Source organism: Lissotriton vulgaris, chromosome 7 (genome assembly GCF_964263255.1).
Source record: "Lissotriton vulgaris chromosome 7, aLisVul1.2, whole genome shotgun sequence".
NCBI classification, from domain to species: domain Eukaryota; kingdom Metazoa; phylum Chordata; class Amphibia; order Caudata; family Salamandridae; genus Lissotriton; species Lissotriton vulgaris.
This window is the reverse complement of record NC_141695.1, coordinates 1,497,966,496-1,497,990,155: the sequence shown is the minus strand read 5'-3', so window position 1 is coordinate 1,497,990,155 and position 23,660 is coordinate 1,497,966,496. Positions and strand designations below refer to the sequence as shown.

The 23,660-nt window shown below is 45.6% G+C and overlaps 1 protein-coding gene across 5 annotated transcripts in view; it reads left to right on the top strand.

Moving 5' to 3' along the window:
* LOC147705869 (CMP-N-acetylneuraminate-beta-galactosamide-alpha-2,3-sialyltransferase 2-like) overlaps positions 1 to 23,660 on the top strand; it is a 383,457-nt gene that overhangs the window by 22,951 nt on the left and 336,846 nt on the right. For 2 of the 5 annotated variants that reach the window (XM_086932317.1, XM_086932318.1), the window contains exon 2: positions 14,646 to 14,705. The exons of 2 other annotated variants lie outside the window; for them this stretch is intronic. The gene's annotated coding sequence lies outside the window, so the exon portion shown is untranslated. Of the gene's footprint in view, positions 1 to 9,657; positions 9,770 to 14,645; positions 14,706 to 23,660 lie in introns of those variants that run through there. One more of the 5 variants, XM_086932321.1, reaches the window with a different exon arrangement.

Genomic DNA, 23,660 nt, shown 5'->3' with positions numbered 1-23,660 from the left:
GTGAAAGGACTTTGGTCGGCTCCCTCCAGCTGTTACCCCACCCCCAGCTATTCACTGGTTACACTGTCCTTCAATACTCTGGTGGGTGTATCGAAAACTGATCATTTATTTTACGTTGTTGATGGGTCAAAAGTGAGTCAGTCTTAGCACCTTAACATTGGCAAGTGGTGTTGTTATTTAGCAAAAGGTTCATAAAGAAAATATACTGATATGTAATCTGAAAAAAAGTATTGCACTGCAGTTTGGCTTGGTTTAACAAAGTAGATACACTGAGGTCTGTTTGAACAACAGATTCGTCAGCTGTTAGGGTGTTCAACTTGTTTCGTAAAGAGACATTCTTCGGCCTGGGACGAAAATCAAGGATGCAGCGATCTTCCCAAAGGTTCCAAGAATGTGCTTACAATAAATCTCTGCACTCCTGACCTGCAGATAACTCCTCACTGTGTTGTTTGTTCCACGATGCTTATCTGAGAACAGTGTTGTCGCCAGGAAGTCCGTCCTTCCTTTCCCTCCTTCATCTCCTTCCTTCATCCTTTGCATCGTCTTTCCCTTCCTTTCTTTCCTCTTTCCTTCATCTTTCCTTCATCTTTGCATTTTCTTTCCCTTCCTTCTTGAATAATGCCCCTTTCATGTTCTACCTTCTTTCTTTATACCTGTTTCCTTCCTTTTTCCTTTGTATGTTCTTTCCTTTCTTTTTTCCTTTCTTTCATCGTTCTTTCCTTCCTATTATGGTTACAGGCATAAAAGTATACACACGTGTTTAAAATACACGGCGTTAAAACGAATATTAAACAAATCATAGTCACCTTCCAGTCATTAAAACATTCCACATCATGATGGTATCTCAAACATAACACTTTTCCTTAAGCAAATGGACTTCATAATAAAAAGGGCAACATTAAAATACACATGATGGTCATTTAATGCAAGCAGACATTTCAGAGCATCCTTATGGGACCTAGTGTTCTGTGCAACAAAAATAGGTTTAAGATGGCAACGCCTAAAATTTATATATAAGTTGCACAACAACGTAAAGTGCAATGTGCCTTGTTTGATCAGACCTTCACAAGGGGCCAATTCTGGGGGGAAAATCTCAGTGGGGAAAGCAACCAGGTGGTGCACAGTACCAAATATAATAGAGTCAAAACATATTTATAGTCTCTTTAATAGATTTCTTGGTAAGTGATGGCACCTAGAGTGGGTCTGACCACATGGACAAATTTAAATAAAGTGCTAAAATTTTTTATTTAGACTAACCAAGGAATGCGAGAAACATTGTCTACAGTTGGGTAATATAAAATGATTAATATAGAAAAACTAGTTTCCGCTTTGGACCATATAAGAAACAATAATAACAGGAGTCTTACCAAAAGCAGGTCCTCCCAAGTACTGTAGCCCAACCTCTTGATGGGTGATCAAAGATGAAGCAGGTAAACAAACCAAGAATTAAAAAAAAAACAATTTTCTTCAACTTGTAGAGGGTTGCTGGGGGTTTAACCCCACAAATCTGCTTAATAGGTCCCATTTGACACCCCGTCGACCTTATATTTCAACCATTTCCTTAATAGGCTGGCTACCCAATTTTGATGAAAACCTAAAGATCCCATGTGAGTTCTCGCTCAATTTAGCTTTAGCATTCCGATTCGGATGTACCCAGGAGCCATTGCTCGTGAATAAAACTCCTAGGTAACAAAAGGAATTTACTATAATTATGGGAGTATCACCATTCTCACAAACCATAGTAAAGGTTTAAGACTTGTTAAACAACATTTTTATTTATACCATAAACTCCCCAAAAGCATTCATCAATTTCGGTAATCAGACAGAGGTCCTGGATAGAAGTACAGCATCTTCGGTGTATGATAATACTAGTATAAAATACCTGGCGACGCAAGGATCATCAGCTTGTAAAACCTGTAAGACATTTACCCCCATTAATAAAAAGTATGAACAATAAAGGGGCTAAGACACAGCCCTGCCTGATTCCTCTCCCAACATTAAAGGGGGTTGAATGTTCCCCTTGAGGGCCATATCGAACTTCACTTGATAGGTTGCAATACTGATGTGCAATAATCCAGTAATCGCCCTCGGAGCACCAAGGGAGAACAGCACTGACCAAAGGATGGTGTGGTCAACTTGATCGAATGCACTACTTAGATCGGCAAAACAGAGATAGAGAGATCCCGGTTTTGCTCTGGTGTACTTCCCGATCAGCAGGTCCAAGTTGACACATTGTTCTAAAGTACCTAAACCCTTTCTAAATCCATACTTGGCTGGCCTTCTCAGCAAAATCCTACTCATCAGTTTTACCGTAGAGTCCAAGAGCGAAATAGGATAATAATTTTTGGGATATGACTTATAGCCCTTCTTTATAGATATGTACAATTATTGAAGTGGCCCATGAGGCAAGTATTCTATAGACTGCTGATGCATTAAACACTCTAGTCAGGATGGACATCCATAATTCTTTGGATGCTTTAATAGCATCTACTGGCACCCTATCTGGATCAGGGCCCTTCCCCCACGTTATCCTGTAGGGCAAGAGTAACCTTGTCAATAGAAATGTCCAGTGGGAGAATATTCCCTTTCCAGGTTCCCTCACACACATTCGGTCGCTATCCTCTTGGTTCTGTTTAAAAAATTCAGAAAAATGTCTCACCCACGCTTCACAGGAAACAAGCGAATTAAACTCAGGAATTGTATCATTTTTTTAGAAAAGGGCTATTAACAGTATCCCGGAATAGCTCATTGTCATTTATTTCTGCAGCAATGGTCAATTTTATCCATGCCTCTTTTCTGGAGCGCACTCTACCTTGCTTCAAGGGCCTGTCTATATTCAAAATGAAGGGTCTTAACTGTCAAGTTACCTTTGGGGAACTGTGGAGAGCCACTTCCAGGCGCTGTGAGGCCGGAGTACATGCATGGTCAAACATTCCCTATTTCTAGCTCGAGCGGGATTCAAGTTCCGTGCCAGAAGAGAGTTTATGGAACAGATGATGTGATTAAAATTGGGCAATAACTCATTAGGAGCCACCTCTACATTTGAACAATAGCTAATTTTGTTAAAATGTTTAGTTACTATTTCTTGGAAAATACTATTGAGCTTGATTCTTTACCATTTGATTCATACACCAATAAGCCTGGCTGGAGCAGTATTAGTAGCTAGCGGAAAGACTTCCCTTGCCCTAAAACGAAAAGAGTATCATAATGGGGTCATGATCACTTAATACAGACTGTACAATGCTAGAGGTACTGATCATGCAAATGACAGAAGCAGACGGCAGGACATGATCAATAACGGTAGAAGCATTTCTGCCAGTAAAAAACAGTATTTGTTCCCCTCTAGAACAACAATTACACTTCAGCATATGGAGATCATATTTGAAATAATTAAATTCAGTGCATCCCCCTACTCATTGTAACATAAGTGTACCAACCCCTCCCCATCCAGGTTACCAAAACCACGTACGTGCTTTGCCAGAAGGGGGCAAGCCTGGATGTTAAAGTTGCCTGCCCATATTAATACAAAGTAGCGTGCAGAAAGGCTTGCAGGCCTGAATCAAGTTCATGGACCACCTTACTACGAGAGGAGTGAAAGACATTGTAAAAATTAACTAATACCAAATCAAGGCCCACCATTAATAGTTACCTACATCAAATGAGAATGTTTTCCAACAGATGAGAGCTTTTTAACCGTTACTAGGAGCTTGTTGGATATTAGTATCTAGAGCGCTCCTTTGGCCTGCCCAGCATAGGAAAGTATAGCGCATAAAATAATATCAGGAGACACCTTCTACGTATTAGGTTCACACACCAAGTTTCTTGGATACAGATGACATAATTTTTTTTATCCAATCAGTCGTTCCCAACCTATTCTGAAGACTCCCACCTTCCATGTAACTAGATTGTAACAACCATCAGATTTGTGACTTGTAGTACTCATTAGTAGACCGATGGTTAAGGCTGAAGCTATCTTCATAGTTGGTAGCAGTGAACTTAGAATTAACACTTTCAACACCAATCTCCAACCTAGTGGTACCCAGTAATTCTTGGTTAAGCAGATCTACAGGAGAATCCACCATGTTACCTCTGGTGCGTTTTTCGCGACACATCAGTTGATCGAGCCCTCTATAATTAAAGTCAATCAATATCTTGCCGTGAGTTCAACACCTGGAACCTGTTGAACATAACCAAAGGGAAATAGAAAGGAGGATAGCACCCAGTGACCCCTTGCAGGTAAGGCTTGTCATTAAACCCAGACTCAGAACTACTTAAATGGTGATAGAAAAAACTCACTGGAAAAATAGACATGTTCCTAGCAAAAGGGGAGGAGGGTGTATACCATTCCAGTGTTTCTCCTGCAAAACATGGTTGTTTTAAATTAATGATACTACAATCCCTCTTGAAGTTTTCCTTTTACAGCCCAATCCATCTCACTCTCATAGTTAACAGAATTTGGTGTGCTCTACTAGATGGAAATATATGGTGCATTTTAAGCCAGTGCACAACTTTATTCTTTAAAGGTTTTGGAGTTTCTCTTGATACCGGGCTCAGGGGGGAACATTAACCAGAACAGCCGCATAGGGGCAATAGGTTGGAGGTAAGTTAATTGTCACTGGGTCATAAGTATCCCATGCGGTCTCTATTGCATTGAAAGCATTGCAGCTCCCCACTGGAAGCTGTGTGAGGTTGGCTAGAGAAGATGAATGATTTGATTGACGGTTATCCGCAGTTGGTTACCATGGAAGAGGATCCTAGGTCAGCCCCATGCACACATCCTTTCGGCTTCTTCCTGCTCTCTATGCAGGTTAACCTTTACCCCAGCGGTTACCTCTACAGGCCCAATCTAGCCCATCCAAACCCATGGACAGACAGCGTTCTGCAAGGTCAATCTCCATTGAAATCATCCCCGCAGCACAAACAAGGAGTGAGTCAATGGTGGTGCGATTCGCTTCCATCACTGGTTTCACGCCCTTGATTGTTCTTTTACCCTTCTTGACCAGTAAGTACGAAAATGCCTTATGGTTGAACAGAATATTAAACCCGTAAGCAGTGAAGCGCCCAAATTATACAATGGAACAGCCTCAGGAAGCAGAAAGATAGAGCTGGTCGTTATGTATCGCTTAGGGAATAATCCACTTACCTCGGGCATGTCTCCATGGATTGAACTATAACATTTATATAGCACTTGTAAGGAAACCGAGCTATTAGTTCTGCAGCATATGAAGTCCACAAAAACCCCTCACTGGGAAACAACCACCCCATTGTAGCGCTTGACTCTTTCAGGGGAGAAAAGCAAAGCAATCCAAGGCCTACTGAGGGGAGGTGGTGTGTACTGGTAATCACTATTCACTGACACACAATAATAACATTCAAATTGTTTAGTTGGTTCTTTCTCTTTCGAAAAGAAAGTACATTTGTTACACACTTACACACACACACACACACACACTCTTCTGAACACTACTCAGTAATTTGTAAATATACACGAGGCTGGTGGAAATACCTCTGACTTTACATTTTATCCCTAAAGGGTCACGACCGCAAAAATCACAGAAGTACCCTGCATACAATATAGCACATTACCATATAGGAGAGTGTCACGGTAAACCAAGTATACCTATTGGATTTATCAGTGCTACCACACTTAAAGACCATGGTCACGTGTTATAATGCATCACTCGATCACTGACTTCAGTAACTATAATCCGTCTGCAACCATTGTAATTAATAAAGCATAGCAAATGTCTGCAATCATCATAATTGAAAAAGCATTGCAATCTTTCATGAAAAATCATTGCTATCAGCAATAATAGCACATTTAAATAAAACATTGTAAAACCATATTATATGCATCTGTGTCTTTCTCTAACCAATTTAGGTCACAAAACCTGCATTTATAGAACAAACCAATAGAGGTTGCTGCACTTCCAGGCTCTAAAACAAAAGTTCCAGCCTTGAGAGTGCTTAAAACTTAAGCAAAAAGACAGCAGGCATAATTCCCTTGACCCTGTAAACTTAGGGTCACTTTTCAAAATGTCTTGATGGGAGAGCTGCTGCACTCCTGAAGCCCCGCCACATGCTTTGAAAAACTGGTTTCCATACCATCCTGGAGCCACCACATCCAGTAAGAAACTTTAGGCTACTTCTGCTCCACAGGGAATTACGGGGTGCTCACTTGGGGGAGCACGAATAAACAATAAATCGCTCCGCTGCTGCGGTTTTTTCGTTGCACAGGACTTTGCGCCCAACAATTTCTTTGCTTTTAGGGTTTTATTTTTATTGAGGATGACTGGTCCCACCCAGGCACCCCGACAGGCCTCTACCCATCAGGGATAATAAAGCGCTATATAAGTACAAACCTTTTTTCCTCTTCTATCCTTCTGAATCCAAATAACTTACTATTCTATCCACCACTTAAAATGTACTTGCATGTTTCACTATACTAATTCAACGCTAACCCTCTATGGGTCCCAGAGTAGCGTGCTACTTGCCGAGAAAAGCGCTTCATCGCCTCATCAGGGGTAGTAAGCGCTATACAAATGCAATTACTATACAATACAATACATTGGGGCCCCAGCTGTCTAGCCGTCTCCCCCGAGTCCGCCTCCTTTGCTGCAGAAGCGGCAGCTTGCTACTCCCCCTGCCCACTCTATGGGCAGGGTGTTTTTTGTGTTGTCTAATCGGCTCCTCTCAGATGTAGGGACAGCGAGCGGGGACGAGCTTACCACAGTTTGGAGGGGTGGGGGGTACAGAGGCTCTCTCCTTGTTTCCTCCTGGGAGGGTATGCTCAGACGTGAGTCCCTTGCTCACTTTGCCACTGGATTCAAGCAAGCCTGGCTGAAGACGGCTGTAATGCCAGAAACCGGTCATAGGAAGCTTGTTTCCGGTCCAGTGAAGACATGGCTTGGCAGTTCGAGCTGGACTGTTCCCATGAGACACAGGGTCAGACTGATTTGCATATGGCCATGTCGAACTGAGGTGCAAGAGTGGGCTAAAGAACAGTGATGGATTAAACCCAGATCTGTTGACTGGGTGTGAGTGTTTGATTGGTTCAGATGCTCCGTCCATCACCACCCCCTTTTGTACCGCTTTGTTCGCCATAAGTTGGCAGGGTATGCTCAGACGTGAGTCCCTTGCTCACTTTGCGTCTGGATTCAAGCAAGCCTGGCTGAAGACAGCTGTAATGCCAGAAACCGGTCCTAAGGAGCTTGTTTCTGGTCCAGGGAAGGCATGGCTGGGCAGTTCGGGCTGGACTGTTCCCATGAGGTACAGGGTCAGACTGATTTGCATATGGCCATGTCTGAACTGGGGTGGCAGAGTGGGCTAAAGAACGGTGATGGATTAAACCCAGATCTGTTGACTGGGTGTGAGTGTTTGATTGGTTCAGAAGCTCTGTCCATCACCACCCCCTTTTGTACCGCAGAAATAGTATAAGACCTACTAAACCAGGTCAATATCTAACCCTGCAGAGTCCCTTTTTTGCCAGACTATCTGTGCAGTTACCAAGCTGCACAATGGTAGTCTCACATGTGCTGCCTTCACCTGTGCGCACGTGTTCATGTGTAAACGGCCAAGGGACCCATACTGCGTCGCAGCAGCCTTGTGTTAAAAAGCGGACACTGGCTGTAAATGTGCTCAGTCTGTTTACCATGTGAATACTCTGGGTGAGACACCAGTGATAAGACTCACCCATAGTAGATATTCCAAAAATGAGTTCTAACAAAGAAGCGAAAAATCCAGGTGGATTAAATGGGCAGAACCCATTTTGCTACAGCACTTACTGCCTAAGGATTGTAAGTTGAAGAGTGCTCCCAATAGATGTTACTATCGCCCTACATATGGGTAGAGGTGGACATGTCTAAAAATTAACTGAGAGATTGGCTTCACTGTACGAGCCTGTCCAACAACCCTGGGAATATTTGGCATTTAAATCATCCAGCCGACATCCTGTAAAACTATGATAAAGCCTCTTCAAAATTCAAACAAGTGTATTACGTAAACATGTAGAATCGTTTCTCCTTTGTAAACAAAAACACTATATATATATATATATATATATATATATATATATATATATATATATATATATATAGCAATGGATGTATTAAATAAAAGTGATAGTTTTATAGTTTTTATACATGAACTTAGAAACATTCCTGCCCCCAACAAGAATCCCACAGTAGCCATGTGTGGCCTAGAATCTTATAAATGAAGCAGTATTATAGTCTAACTGGCTTAGTTTTATGTACATGAGGCAATATTATGGTCCACTAGATCAAGAGCGAAAGGTTTTTGTACAGCGAACACCCAGAGCCTTTCAAATGAGCTGTAACATGTAATAATGAAGGAAAAGGGGGATCAGTGAATTAAAATATTTGTCGTGACTCACAAATTTGGTAAAGCGAAGAAGTCCGAATTGAATCCAGGTTTTCTGATTTCACATTATGCAATTCAGCCTTTAGATCTCTTTCTCGCGCCCATTGTACATCAAAGGATACTACCTCGCATTAAATTCTTGGCACACGAAGTTAGAGCGTGGGTGGCAGGCAAAAGCCATATTAGAGCTGGGCTCGTTTTGGGCTTGAGGGTCTAAGAAGACTTCAAGCTGAGCCTGGGCCAGGCATCTGGCTCGAGCTTCCAGTGTCTCGCCACATCTACTCAATAGTTCTCCGTTTATCGATTTCGTATATGGGAAGTGCTGAGTCAGGGCAGAAGCCGCGCGCGCTTCTCTGCAGCCGGTGGATTGAGTGGTTTATCGCTGAGCTCACGGCCGAGTTCAGAGCCGTGAGGCCGAAGAGTGTTTGCATTCTGCCCCTCCTTTTGAGCCCCTCTGCTTCCAGGCACACATTCCTCCCGGGGATCACGGGCCAGATGTTTCTCGTTTTGCATATTCACATAAATGTAGAGTACGCAGAAGAGATGGACGGATGGATTTGAGGAGGAAGACTGGCTCTAGCACTTTGAAAAGGCGTATTTTCAGTGAATTCTTTATTTTATTTAATGTAAGAAGAATGTGATTGCCCCCCCCCCCCCCCCCCCCCCCCTTTTAAATTTGGTGCAAGAGAATAGCGACTCGTAATTGCCAATCACCGTTTGTTTATAAATAAGGGAAACGATAAGGGGAAGGAAGTGTGTTGGAACCATGCGTCTTTGTAACGGATACCGAGAGCAACATTGCGGGTCAATGTACGAGGAAGTAGTTATTTTTAGTGCAGCTAATAATCCACATATGAGTGGTCCGCAGCTTTTTCTATCAGGCCTATCAGGTGTCTGCGTTTCTCGTCTCCTGTAACACCCTAGACTTTAGTCTATTGCCGTGTTAGTCCTGCAGTGGCTCCCTCTGCCCCATCCTTCCCGGCCTTTAAACGGTAATCCTGTAGTGGCTCCCTCTGCCCCATCCTTCCCGGCAGGGTCGGATTGGGATTACAATTCGGCCCGGGCACTGACGAAAAAAGTGGCCCACATTCAAGAGGCGTGGCCCATTTTTAAGGGGCGCGGCCCACATTCAAGGGGCGTGCCCTTTCATGAAACACTATTTGCACAGACAAGGAATGAAAGTGGGAGGATACTGTTCTTGCACAGGACACAGGGCCAAGGTGCCAATGGCCTACATGCTGAGCAACTAAAAAAAATAGCAAGGCCCCTTTCTGTCACAAAATTATTCCAGCCCTCCAGCACAGGAGCACCTGAAAAGCAGCAAAGCCCCTGCTATTACTAACCTACTTAGCCCTCCCCAGACCTTCAGCTCAGGAGCACATGAACAGAGGTAAGGCCCCTGCAATTAGTAAATTAATCAGATCTCCAGGCCTCGGGAAAATGTCCTGGCAGGGGAACACAAAACACAGCTTTCTGGGTCATCCAAGGTAGCCAGGTAGCCAGGGGGGAGGCTGAGGTGAAGCTGGTGCATGGGAAGTGCCTTCCCAGTGTATTCTGGTAGTTTGAGTGTTTACCATTTACTGTAGTATTACCCTTTTTCCTGTGTATGGTACCCTTTTGTAACTTGTCACTTTTCTCTGGTATCACACTGTATGCTACCTCTCACTTTTGTTTGTTTTAGATACTTGCACAAGTGCCACCATTGCCTATGTAATGTTTGTTCTTGTGCTGGAGTGTCTGCCATTTATTGCAGTATTAAACCTCTACTTGTACTTTGTACGCTTTTGTAACCTGCAAACATATCACTTTTTCCTCCTGTAATGTACCGATTGCTACCTCATGTATTTTGGTTGCTCACTATTGTCACTTTTGATTCATGTAACTTAACGTTTGCTTTTATAATTTATCCACTTGTAATTTTTCTCCTCATGTATTATTGCTGTTCCTTGTGTGAAGCGCTCTGACACCTTCAGGTAAAGTCCGCGCCATATAAAATCGCATACATAAATAAATAAAATAAAAAAATTCCAAACATCACCTGGCCCCCACAGCAAGACCCATTCTTCCTCGCCCACTATGCCCTGAATGTGAAGGGCTGTGGGCGAGGTGCTAAGACTAACACCGTTTCTGGGCTGCATGGGCCCCTGGGGGGGCCGAGGTGAAAATGGCTCAAAGGCCTGAGAAACACCTGCCCCCAGGGAGGCCGATTCTTGCAAACAATCACCCCTCCCCAGCCCAGCCTCAGCTTGATTGCTTGGCAGGGTAGGGGTGAAGGAGAGGCCACAGCTGACAATCGCTGTCCGGCCGCACAGCGAGGCTGCTTTCATTTTCTCAGTCTCTGTCTCGTGCACTCTGTGGGCCGTTTTTTTTTTCTCCCCTTTCCTAGTCCACTCTCTGTGGACTTGGACAGGGGAGAAAAAAATGGCCCACAGAGGGCACTGAGGCACCGGCCCTTCGGCCCATTCCCGAATGCCCGCCTTGCCAATCCGCCCCTGCTTCCCGGCCTTTAAGCGGTAATCCTGTAGTGACTTTCTCTGCCCCAGCCTTCCCAGCCTTTAAGCGGTAATCCTGTAGTGACTCTCTCTGCCCCATCCTTCCAGGCCTTTAAGCGGTAATCCTGTAGTGGCTCCCTCTGTCCCATCCTTCCCGGCCTTTAAACGGTAATCCTGTAGTGGCTCCCTCTGCCCCATCCTTCTCGGCATGTAAGCGGTAATCCTGTAGTGACTATCTCTGCCCCATCCTTCCCGGCCTTTAAGCGGTAATCCTGTAGTGACTCTCTCTGCCCCATCCTTCCCGGCCTTTAAGCGGTAATCCTGTGTGGCTCCCTCTGTCCCATCCTTCCCGGCCTTTAAACGGTAATCCTGTAGTGGCTCCCTCTGCCCCATCCTTCCCGGCCTTTAAGCGGTAATCCTGTATTGACTCCCTGCCCCATCCTTCCCGGCCTTTGAGCGGTAATCCTGTAGTGGCTCCCTCTGTCCCATCCTTCCTGGCCTTTAAACAGTAATCCTGTAGTGGCTCCCTCTGTCCCATTCTTCCCGGCCTTTAAACGGTAATCTTGTAGTGGCTCCCTCTGCCCCATCCTTCCCGGCCTTTAAGCGGTAATCCTGTAGTGGCTCCCTCTGTCCCATCCTTCCCGGCCTTTAAACAGTAATCCTGTAGTGGCTCCCTCTGCCCCATCCTTCTCGGCATGTAAGCGGTAATCCTGTAGTGACCCTCTCTGCCCCATCCTTCCCGGCTTTTAAGCGGTAATCCTGTTGTGGCTCCCTCTGTCCCATCCTTCCCGGCCTTTAAGCGGTAATCCTGTAGTGGCTCCCTCTGCCCCATCCCTTCTCGGCATGTAAGCGGTAATCCTGTAGTGACTCTCTCTGCCCCATCCTTCCCGGCCTTTAAGCGGTAATCCTGTAGTGGCTCCCTCTGCCCCATCCTTCTCAGCCTTTAAACTGTAATCCTGTAGTGGCTCTCTCTGCCCCATCCTTCCTGGCCTTTAAACGGTAATTCTGTAGTGGCTCCCTCTGCCCATCCTTCTCGGCGGATGTATGACGTTACAACGCATACTTTTACTCCGCATACCATTACAACGCGGTATTTACAATGCATACCATTACAACGCATAGCGCTTTGAGGTGCTGGATAGTGGTAAGTATAATTTACTATTCTAACTCCAGTCCCCGTGGACCCTAGGGAAGGTGTTGGATAGTAAATTATACTTATTCCCTATCCTAGAGCGCCCCCCAGCGCAATGCGTTGTAATGGTATGCGTTGTAAAAGATGCGTTGTAGTGGTAGTGCGGAGTAAAAGATGCGTTGTAACGGGTGTATACCTTCTCGGCATGTAAGCGGTAATCCTGTAGTGGCTCCCTCTGTCCCATCCTTCCCGACCTTTAAGCGGTAATCCTGTAGTGGCTCCCTCTGTCCCATCCTTCCCGGCCTTTAAACGGTAATCCTGTAGTGGCTCCCCCTGCCCCATCCTTCTCGGCATGTAAGCGGTAATTCTGTAGTGACTATCTCTGCCCCATCCTTCCCGGCCTTTAAGCGGTAATCCTGTTGTGGCTCCATCTGTCCCATCCTTCCCGGCCTTTAAGCCGCAATCCTGTAGTGGCTCCCTCTGCCCCATCCCTTCTCGGCATGTAAGCGGTAATCCTGTAGTGACTCTCTCTGCCCCATCCTTCCCGGCCTTTAAGCGGTTATCCTGTAGTGGCTCCCTCTGCCCCATCCTTCTCGGCCTTTAAGCAGTAATCCTGTAGTGACTCTCTCTGCCCCATCCTTCCCGGCCTTTGAGCGGTAATCCTGTAGTGGCTCTCTGCCCCATCCTTCCCGGCCTTTAAGCGGTAATCCTGTAGTGGCTCCCTCTGCCCCATCCTTCCCGGCCTTTAAGCGGTAATCCTGTAGTGGCTCCCTCTGTCCCATCCTTCCTGGCCTTTAAGCGGTAATCTTGTAGGGGCTCCCTCTGCCCCATCCTTCCCGGCCTTTAAGCAGTAATCCTGTAGTGGCTCCCTCTGTCCCATCCTTCCCGGCCTTTAAACAGTAATCCTGTAGTGGCTCCCTCTGCCCCATCCCTTCTCGTCATGTAAGCGGTAATCCTGTAGTGACTCTCCGCCCCATCCTTCCTGGCCTTTAAGCGGTAATCCTGTAGTGGCTCCCTCTGCCCCATCCTTCTCGGCCTTTAAGCTGTAATCCTGTAGTGGCTCTCTCTGCCCCATCCTTCCCGGCCTTTAAGCGGTAATTCTGTAGTGGCTCTCTCTGCCCCATCCTTCTCGGCCTTTAAGCTGTAATCCTGTAGTGGCTCTCTCTGCCCCATCCTTCCCGGCCTTTAAGCGGTAATTCTGTAGTGGCTCCCTCTGCCCATCCTTCTCGGCATGTAAGCGGTAATCCTGTAGTGGCTCCCTTTGCCCCATCCTTCCTGGCCTTTAAGCGGTAATCCTGTAGTGGCTCCCTTTGCCCCATCCTTCCCGGCCTTTGAGCGGTAATCCTGTAGTGGCTCTCTCTGCCCCATCCTTCCCGGCCTTTAAGCGGTAATTCTGTAGTGGCTCCCTCTGCCCATCCTTCTCGGCATGTAAGCGGTAATCCTGTAGTGGCTCCCTTTGCCCCATCCTTCCTGGCCTTTAAGCGGTAATCCTGTAGTGGCTCCCTTTGCCCCATCCTTCCCGGCCTTTGAGCGGTAATCCTGTAGTGGCTCTCTCTGCCCCATCCTTCCCGGCCTTTGAGCGGTAATCCTGTAGTGGCTCTCTCTGCCCCATCCTTCTCGGCATGTAAGCGGTAATCCTGTATTGACTCCCTGCCCCATCCTTCCCGGCTTTTGAGCGGTAACCTTGGAGTGACTCCAGTCTCCAGCTCTGTCTTTCAGTGAGCCATTTCGTCCCATCCTCTACCCCCCACCCTTTCACATATGACCCTGAAGTGGTCGCCTCAGCCCCAGCCCTCCCAGCGGTACTGTGACCCAGGACATTCTGTTAACTTCCCTACAATGTGGTCTGCCACCGGCCCCCGCCGCTCCGGGCGAGTTGTGTAATGTGTTCCAGGAAGCCGAAAGCCTTGCACAATCACCAAACATTCTTTCTAACTGGAAACGGGACAGTTACCGATGGCTGTGTTGTTCTTATAACCTCCGTATTAATATATCGCCCTTCCGAAACACTACCACCACCAATCCATGTGAAATATGCATGGCTGGTATGTATTTAATACAGACCGCTGATTTAGGGGTTTTAAGAATGAAGCACAACATTTTCGTCTGAAATGGTACGAAGGAGAAAACCACGTAGTGTCCGAAATTGCACAACGTGAAACCAGGAAACCTTGCATCAAATCCCAGCTTCCACTTCACCACATTGTGTGATCCAGTACAATTACTTTTTCACAGTGCCCTTTTTTCCTTCATCGTCGCATAAGACCATCGTCAAGTACAGCTCAGGGTATACGCAGCCCAAAAAATACAAGACTGAAAGGTTACTTTCCAGTAACACCCTAGGCCATTTAAGGGGGTGGAAGCAAAAGACACCTAACCTCTTCATTCCCTAATAGCATCTTCATCAGGGCAGTGGTGAAGGAGCATGAATGGTTCCAAGTTCATAATTAAAATCACTAATGCTAATTGTCAGTCAATGCAAGTGTATAATTTAACATAATTAAATGTATTTCAACATTCACTTAGTAAAGTAATACACAATTTTGAAGAGTCTTTATAATTTGTGTTCTGAATTCTCCGAGCCATGCAATAACAGACATGGGCCCCTCCCATTCTCCCCCCCACCACCCTTCCCCTTGAAGGTCAGTGCTGCTCTGATGACCCTGCAGGAGCCTGGAACCAACCAAGTCCAAAGACAAATGGTAAGCGTGACCTGACCAGCACGGAGTAAAACCATTTGTTTTGCATTGTTTGTAAAGCAGCGAGGCACTGCAAGCAGGAAAGAATGCTGGCCCATCCCCCAGTAATGAAATCTGCCTCCATCAGCAGTAAAAATAGCCCCTAGCCTGCCGGCCCTCTATCAAACATTCCAGGTGCATAGCACAGCCAGTCCGGGCCTCCCACCCGGGCAGCTTGGTTATGCCACGTGGTGCACTTAAGAGTGAGTAGATGGTGAGGTTATAACAGGTGGAATAACGAAAAATACCGGCTCCTGGTCTGAATTCCACCTGCGTCTTCCCAGATACTAAACTTCTGTCCCGAGCTTACATTGGCGTATTCCCTTTCTAGAGTACGATCTAGTCGCACAATGTGGTTTCACTGTTGCCTCTTAAGAGATATGGAATACCAAACAATTTAGAGCACAATGACTAAAAAAAGCACAGTTTGTAGCTGATTTCTAGATCATGAAAGAGTACGCTGAGCCTTAATGGCACCAAACCTAACTGCTCGACGTTTTCTGTGTTCCATGATGAGCACATTTTCAATCTATGCTCATCCTATCAATATAATGTTGCCGAAGTGAAGACTACCAACATGAATGCACACAAACCTCCTCATTTTATGTAGGTCGATCCTTGGTCATGAGACTTTGCAGAGGAATCCACCGCGTTGGCAGAAACCACTAATCCTTGTGGCTCTATTATCCTGGAAGAATCTGGCCTTCTTTTGGATAACCCCCCCCTCTTCTTCACACTTCCTACTGGGGTTCCTTAAGTAACGCAATAAAGTGTTTCAGGCAATATTTGTATGGCAAGGAATGTAAGTTGCTGCCTTTGGAGTCACAAATAATTGTCTAATGGATAATACAGGTTGGCGGCGGCCTAGACCTTTCAAGGACACAGTGTGGCCATTGAGTAACGTGTCCAGTTGTCAGGCATGGGAAACATGTGATCACTGCATGTGCTGTGTTCTGATAGGCAATATGTTCTTAATTTATGTGGCATCTGACTTTATAGTGTTTAAGGAGCGTGCATAACCCCCCCTTCCCCTCCAGCTATATGTGCTTTATTGTGGCCAGTACCACTTGACCATTCCAGTGTTGCTGCACCGATTTGTGGGATTGGCCTAAGGCACTGATACTTGAGCAGGGTGGTAGTCGGGGGAGTGGGGTGGGCAATAAGTTGGGTGTGTAAGGGAAGCAAAGCATAGTGTGTGAGTTGTACAATGTGAAACCAAAAACTTTGGATTACTCACATATAAGAGGACCTCAAAAGACATTACTTCAAGATGTGTGCTGTACAAAACCTTCATGTGCTTTTGATTTATAATTTTGTACATGTATAACAGAAACCCAAGCCACCCAGAGTGCACTTAACAACTGACTTGCTTCCTAGTTCCCTATTGGAATTGTTGTCGGGGTAGGAGGGAAAATAAATGTTGCTAAATTCAAGTTTGAAAACTATCCCTTAAAAAAAAAATGTGATGTACTTCAGTGAAACGGTTTTGCATTTTAATGAAATTTACTTTGATTTTTTAGCAAACGTTATCATTTTACAAGTTTGCTGCAAGCTGTCTTTAAAAATTAAGGTATTTCGGAATTCAAGCTGTACCGAACACCTTAATTGCTCTTTTTCTTTAACTTTTGTTAACCTTTAAATACATGCTTGCTTGTTTAATTTACATCTTTTTATTGTTCGTGCTGAGTCCAGTAAACAGCAACGTAGTGCTGATGTTGACCCGGGGCCCGCGTGTAAAGGTCATGAGGGCCGCATTTGATACCGGGCCATACTTTGAGTATCACTAACCTAAGGTTTCCTGTCCGTGCGTTTGCCTGCTGGCTACGAGCCACCCGACCTGTGATCTGTCCATCAATAATCTTGGGCCTAGTTCTCAGTGCTGGCTTGACTATGTATTTGCGAGTTGGGGTTGAGGTGGGGTACACAACGGGTGAAATAGTTACTAAAAATGCGATCTAGTTCACATAATTTAATGTATCGTTTTTCATATCACCATCAACTTTTTCCATATCAACATTTCCAGTGACAAAGAATGCCTGTATCACCGTTTTTGCCTAGTAGTAAAGCTTCTGCATGAGACGGCAGCAGTGAGAGGTTTGTGGTGGCAAGCCAGTGCTGAAGGCTATTTGCCTGAACTGTTTATTATGTTAAATCACTACAAAGGCTGTAGGCCTGCCACATTTATTGCTAAATGAATATGTTAAAGCAAATAGGGATTAAGGGTGGATTGTTATCAGACTGGGCTAAAGCCTGTAGAGATGTATTTTGTCACAAAGAATCTCACATATTAATGTATTACGCTTTGGTGTCAGTTACTTCCTCTGACAAACCCTGTGTGGGGAACATTTACACTTTGATAATCCTTGTTAGGGCCTTCGTTTTGTATATTGTTATGTCAACTGTACTTTTGCATATTTTTGTAATGTTATGTATGTAGAGCTGATTGTTGCATCGTGGGAAAGCATATGCCCATACAGTAAGCCTGAGTTAGTGAAGATGACAAGCCAATGGTAAAGGCTATTGGTCTGATTGGTACACTGGGAATAGTTAAGTCTGATGCCAAATATCGGATTAATTGAGTTTTGAAGATTATGACAAATGCAGTATGCCTTGCTTATATATTGTGATAATGAGCATTTGTTAAAGCCAATAAGCCTTTAGAAGTGAATTATTACAACGTGTTCAAGAGTGTAGTCTGATATTTTGTTACAGGTTATGTCAGACATTACTTTCGTCAGTAAGGGTGTTAATGTTGGTTAAATCACCTCACAAAACCTTGGGTTTGAAGATTTGAAATCAAATAATCCTACTTAGGTCCTTTTATTGGGGGTGGTATGTTATTTTGCCAACTGTAATTTTTTTATAGTTTACTTTAGAGGCCGGTTTGTGTGTTTGACCAATTTGGCAGCTCTCGGTTATAAAAAAATCGGTTCAGGGTGATCTCAATGAGGAGCATGTCCGGAGGGAGTGTGGGGGCAGAGAGCGGGAGTAGTCCAGAGATGGCACTATGACCTAGGTCATGTACTTGTCAGGGCTCTGTGCTCCCGGCACGAAGTGTATTTTTAAAATTTTAACTGAAGCCTGCCATTAATAATGAGGCATACCAGTAGATGGAACCAGATGGCATTTCTGTGATGGAATCTTCTGGAATCCAAAATAATCCCACCCGCAGCATGTGTTGACTTGGTTTGATCCGTTTGTGTTATGGGCACTAGTCTTAGCCACAGAAGTGGCACAACGATTTTATCGGCAGAAGTGGGGTAGCGCTGGGCAGTAGAATTTTTTGTGGATTCCTGTGGAGCCTGGAAATTTCCATTATATAAATGTTGGAAAATGTGTGATTTCAGGCATAGTTACCATCTTGGAATCCCCTGGTTGTCTAGTTTAAAAATAGTCTGTGTTTCGTAGATGTGCATAGGTGACACCACAGCAATACTCAGAATACAGCAGCTACCCCAATTGCTTGTCTCTCATTGTAGAGCTTTAGGGCTTTTTTGTGTTATGGTCTCCTGGCCCACACACCCACAGGTGTCTAGTCTTGAAAAATGTGCACATTTTCCTAGGTTCCCTAGGTGCAGGCTGAGTTGGGGCCCTTAATCCACAGCTACCCACTTTGCACAAAAAGAGGTCAGTTTTGACTGGAGAAATGTGATATATTTATGTTACGTTTTGGGCCGTTTCCTGTAGTGGGCACTTAGCCTACCCACACAATTAAAGTACCATTTTTCTCGGAGAATTGGGGGCAATTCTTGGTGGAAGGACGTTTGTGGCTCCATGCAGATTCCAGAACTTTACATTACAGAAATGTGAGGAAAATGTGACTTGTCGTCAAAGTTTGAGGTTTGAAAGGGATCCTAGGTAACAGAAAAACCCTGGTGAGAGCTACAAAGGTCCCCCCACCCTGGATTCCCCCAGGTGTTTAGTTTAAAAAAATGTGCAAGTTTGCTAAGTTACTCTAGGTGGCAGCTGTCTCAGGTCCCAAAATCGACAGTTGCCCACTTAGGCGAAAAAAGGGTGAATTTTTGGTGGAAAAATGTTAGTATCCATGTTGTGGGCACTAGGCCTACCACGCACGTTAGAAATCCATTTTTATCAGGAGACTTGGGGGCTGGTTGAAAGATACTTTTTTGGCTGCCAGCAGATTACAGAACTTTCCATCACTGAAATGTAAAGAAAATCTGTTTTTTCTTGTCAGAGTTTGAGGTTTGCAAGCGATTCTGGGTACAAAAAGCTGGTGAGAGCCAGGCAAGACACCCCACCCTGGATTCCCATAAGTGTGTAGTTTTAAAAAATGTACAGGTTTGCTATATTTCCCTAGGTGCCGGCTGAGCTAGGGCCCAAAATCCACAGCTACCCACATTAGAAAAAAGGTCAGTTTTCAGTGGACAAATGTGTAATGCATCCAAGTTGTATTTTGATCGATTTCATGTATGTGGGTACTAGGCCTACCCACACACGAGGTACCATTTTTATTGAAAGACGTGGAAACATAGAATAGTAGAACATTTGTTATAACAATTGGATTTCACTGCATTTGGGCCTTCCATTTGAAGCCGGTGTGTACGAAAGAAGACATTTTGAAAAGTACCCTCTAAATCACGTGCTGGTACAAGTACCTACCAATTCAGAGGTATACAAAAAACCCAAAGCTCCTACATCCTATATCGTGTTCCCATTTCAGAAATATATTTTTTCTTGATACCCATTTTTTGCTCTACATATTTCACCATATGAATTGGTCTATACTCTGTACACAATGAAAAACCATTGTACAGTGCATCTCAGTTGTTGGGTCTGGGTACCTTGGGTACTTGGGGAACCCTTCAAACCCTATATATCCCCACAACCAGAAGGGTCTAGCAAATGACCTAAATTTGGCTTGTATAACTTATGGGGAAAAAGTTATGGGCCATGAGTGCAAACTACCCCCAAATAGTTCAAAAAGGCTCAGCACTAGGGCGGAAAAGGTCCATCCGTAAGGGGTTAATTACTTAGACTGCACCTCTTTTAGAGATCCTCCTCCACATCCAACTTTATTCATCACATTTAAAGCCCTGCACATGTCATTCCTTCTGAAGGTGCTCACCCTGCCTCAGAATGCAAATGTTCATCCTGCTAGAATGCCCAATTACTCACCTGGAATCTTCATTACTCCAAGTCCTGGTCTTCTCGTTCCATTCCTTAACAATAAGCAGCTTGCCTGCTCCTGCAGAAACTTATCACCCCAGTAAGGTCAAACACTTGCCCCAATATGGCGCTGCCTACCCGGCATGCATGAAGGGGGAAGTACGTCACCACGACAGCCTGAGCGTACCAAAGAAACTCAAGAAAAAGACCAACACAAAACAATCACCAGAAACAGAAACAAGGAGGGAGAGACTGGCTCAGGAATGGAATAGGAAAACCAGTACTCAGGAGTGAGCAGGAGGCATGGAACACGAATGCTCACCGATGTCGGAAATGCAGGAGAGTTAACGCTGCCCTTGAAGTTGCAGCTTTGTGGACCAGGCGATGCTGTGGAAGACCAGGAGCCGTTCAGGAGCTGGCCCGCATCTGATGTCTAGAGCCAAGAGGTCCGTGTCTGGCAGGGGCACCTACAAGCTTTGGCAACCGCAACCAGCATAGTCGTAGAAAAAGGTGCAGTGTTGAGACCAGCAAGGTCCAAGTGACTCACCGCAAGCAGGTAAGTTAGAGCAGGCCTGAGCAATCAGGGTAGCCCACTGAAGCCAAATAAGACCCTCGAGAGGACCCATGGGCCGAAAGCACAGGAGTCGCAAGAGGACCTCAAGCAGCTCACAAAGTATGAAGGCCCACGGTGCATAGGATGCGGTGCAGTTGAAGGTCTTGGCTGCAGGAGATGCTTGAGACTGGAGCTTCTTGGAGCCCGAAGATCTCTGGAGGAGAGAGTCAACAAACCTTGGCAGCGGCAAGTCGACACAGTGCACAAGGGTACTGCTCCATGGGTTCTGATGATGGATACTGGCTTTAAACTTGTTGTGAAGACAGTGCAGGCCTCAAGGGAGTTGCAGAAGCTCCACGTGTGTTGCTGAACCTTTCAGAGTCTGTAGGTGCTCAGGATCAGCTGACAGGTCAGCTTTGTATGTGCCTGCAGATACAGAGGAGTGACTCCTTCACTCCACTAGAGATTCCTTCGGGTGTCTTGGATGTCCACAAACCTTGTGAAGAACCTGTATGGAGCACAGGCACAGACGTTGCAGAAGACTGGCAGGACAACGAGACTAGGAGCAGCAGGAGTCTTCCCGGTTGCACTCTTCGTTCCCAAAGTGCCCAGACGGTTGAAGTTGAAGTGGTTGCGGATCTGAATCTTGTCCGACGGATCTAGGGATTCACCCACAGCTAAGCCCTTGAGTACCCTAAAGAAAGGGTTGGGACAATTCAGGGGTACCTCCCAGAGGAAAGGCTGGACAGCAGGGAGGAGACACCCATGTCCTTTGTCCAGTTTCGCACCATCGTGGGAGCTAACTGGTCCTTGAACTGGTTTCAACTGGAGTATATTAGGAGGGCACCAAATGTGCCCTTCAAAGTAGTCTAGTGGTGCTGCCACCATGTCTCAATACCCTAAGTCCGGTCTGGGAGGTGGACACACCTCCCTGCGACAGGAAACCTATTGTCCTGCCTTCCCCTGCTCGAGCTTCGCTAAGCAGCAGGAGGGCAGAATCATGTCTTTGTTCGGCAGCAGCGATAGTTTCCTGTCTGGGTCTAGAAGACTGGTACCGGGAGCACTGAGGTCTTCCAAGAGGAGCTTTACAGTGCATATAATCCAACACCCACACCGTAATGATTCCAACATGTTTGATACCAAACATGACAGGGTTCATTACAGCCAGTTTAGAGAGAGCCATCGCATAATGACACATGGCCACTCTATGTATCATAATGGCTAATGCACTAACAACCTGGGAGATAAGGCTTCTAGGGTCGTAGGGGTGTCCTGCTCATGCAGGGGCACCCTCACACTTATAACCCGAGCACCCTGCGTTCAGGATTGAAAGGCCTGCCTTTGGGGTGGCTTATAGGTTTTAAGTGCAGTGACCTCAGATATAAGGAAGCTTATATCTGTTGTAAGTGGTGCTGTAATGGCAGGCCTGTAATCACAATTTGAGTGGTCTCTCATGGGTGGTATAATACATGCTTCAGCCCGTGGGAGAAATCTAGTGTACCTATGCCCTGGGTACCTTAGTACCATATACTATGGACTTACAAGGGTACACCAGTAGCCAATCTGGGGTGTAACTAAGTACTCACAATGTCCAATTTAGGGAACACGCACAGAGACTGGGGTCCTGATTAGCAGGATCCCTGTCAGACTAGTCAGTAAAACATAATGACCTCAGCAAAAAGTGGGGGTGATCAAAAAAGCAAATCCTACTTTCCTACACTGAAGCAAAAAACTCGAAAAAAAGGCAGACGCCAAGGGAAAGACCGAACCCACAGCAGAACCTGAAAGGCAATAATGGCAGCCGGGCACGGAGATTGGAGACAGCCAGACCCATAACAAAACCATCCCCAGACCCATGACAAAACCATCCCTTAAAAAGTCCAATGCCCTGACAGGGTCACAGGAAGATTAGATGAGCATAGATTAGATGAGAAAGTACCACACAGTGTTTATGAAAATTAAGTATATTTATTAACACAACACAATCACTGCTACTTGGTATATCTCTTACCCGGAGATATCAATAATAGAAATAGGAATACTTAAAATAAACCAGGTAAGCAGCACAAATATACAATGGTCTTTAGGGGGAGACCAAACCATAGTGGAATGCAAACTGCAAAGGAGAACTTAACTTGGACCAAAGGATTTAGAAGAGCTTGGAGAACCAGGAACCACCCAAAGTAGGTACCCAGGAAACCCAAGGAGGCTGTTTGCAGAGTGGAAACACAACAGCATGTCCAATAGAAGTCAATGGAGATATTGCGGTTGCATCTTTAAAGAAAACTAACCCTTCCCAAAGGACCCAAAAGAAACTCTTTAGAGGACAGAAGGTTAAAGACCCACTCCACCCGTGAATGTCCCAGAAACCAGGTTACCTGCACTTGGGAAGCTGGCCGCATAGGGGTGAAATGATGTTGGAATCTCTTGTGGACAACAGTGGGCGACTCTGGAAGAAAGCCTCTGGAGAAGTCTGTGAATATGTCCAGTGGAATCCAAGGGTAGATTCTTGAAGAGGTGAACCTGCAAGCAGAGGGGACAGAGTCTATGCCACTCTGATGTGACCAGGAGGCACGGAAGCCCAATGCCCACCTTCATCAGGAAGTGCAGAAGAGTTCACAAAGACCTTGTTGCTCCAGCTCTGGAGGTCTGGTGATGCTGCGGAAGACCAGGGGTGGTACACGAGCATTCGCATGTTGGATGTCGGTGTCCAGGTGGTCTGTGTCCATCGGAAGCATTAACAAGCCTTGGTAGCCGCAACTGGTGTGGAAGACAACAAGATTCAATCATTGCGACCTGCAGGGTCCAAGGCACTCACCAAGTGCAGAAAAGTAAGAACAGGCCCCAAGCAAGCAAGGGAGCCCCTAAAGCAGAAGAATACCCTCGAGAGGACCCAGAGCCCTAGGCACAGGAGTCGCAAGATGACCTTAGGCAGCTCACCAAAGATTGAGGCCCATGATGAAGGAATGATGGGAGGATGCTGTTCTTTAAAGGATGAGATGCTGGAGATTCTTGTAGCCTGAAGATCTCTGTAGTGCAGAGCCAACAAGCTTTTGCAATGACAAGTCGACGTAGTAGGCAGGTGTTCGGTCCCAGAGGCCCTGACTAGGGATACACTCTTCCAAATTGCAGGGAAGACAGGTCAGGCTTCTGGGGAGCCACAGAACCACCACTGTTGGTGAGCCTCCAGAGGTACATAGGATGATAGGAGCAGCAGACCGGTCCGCTTCGATGCAGTG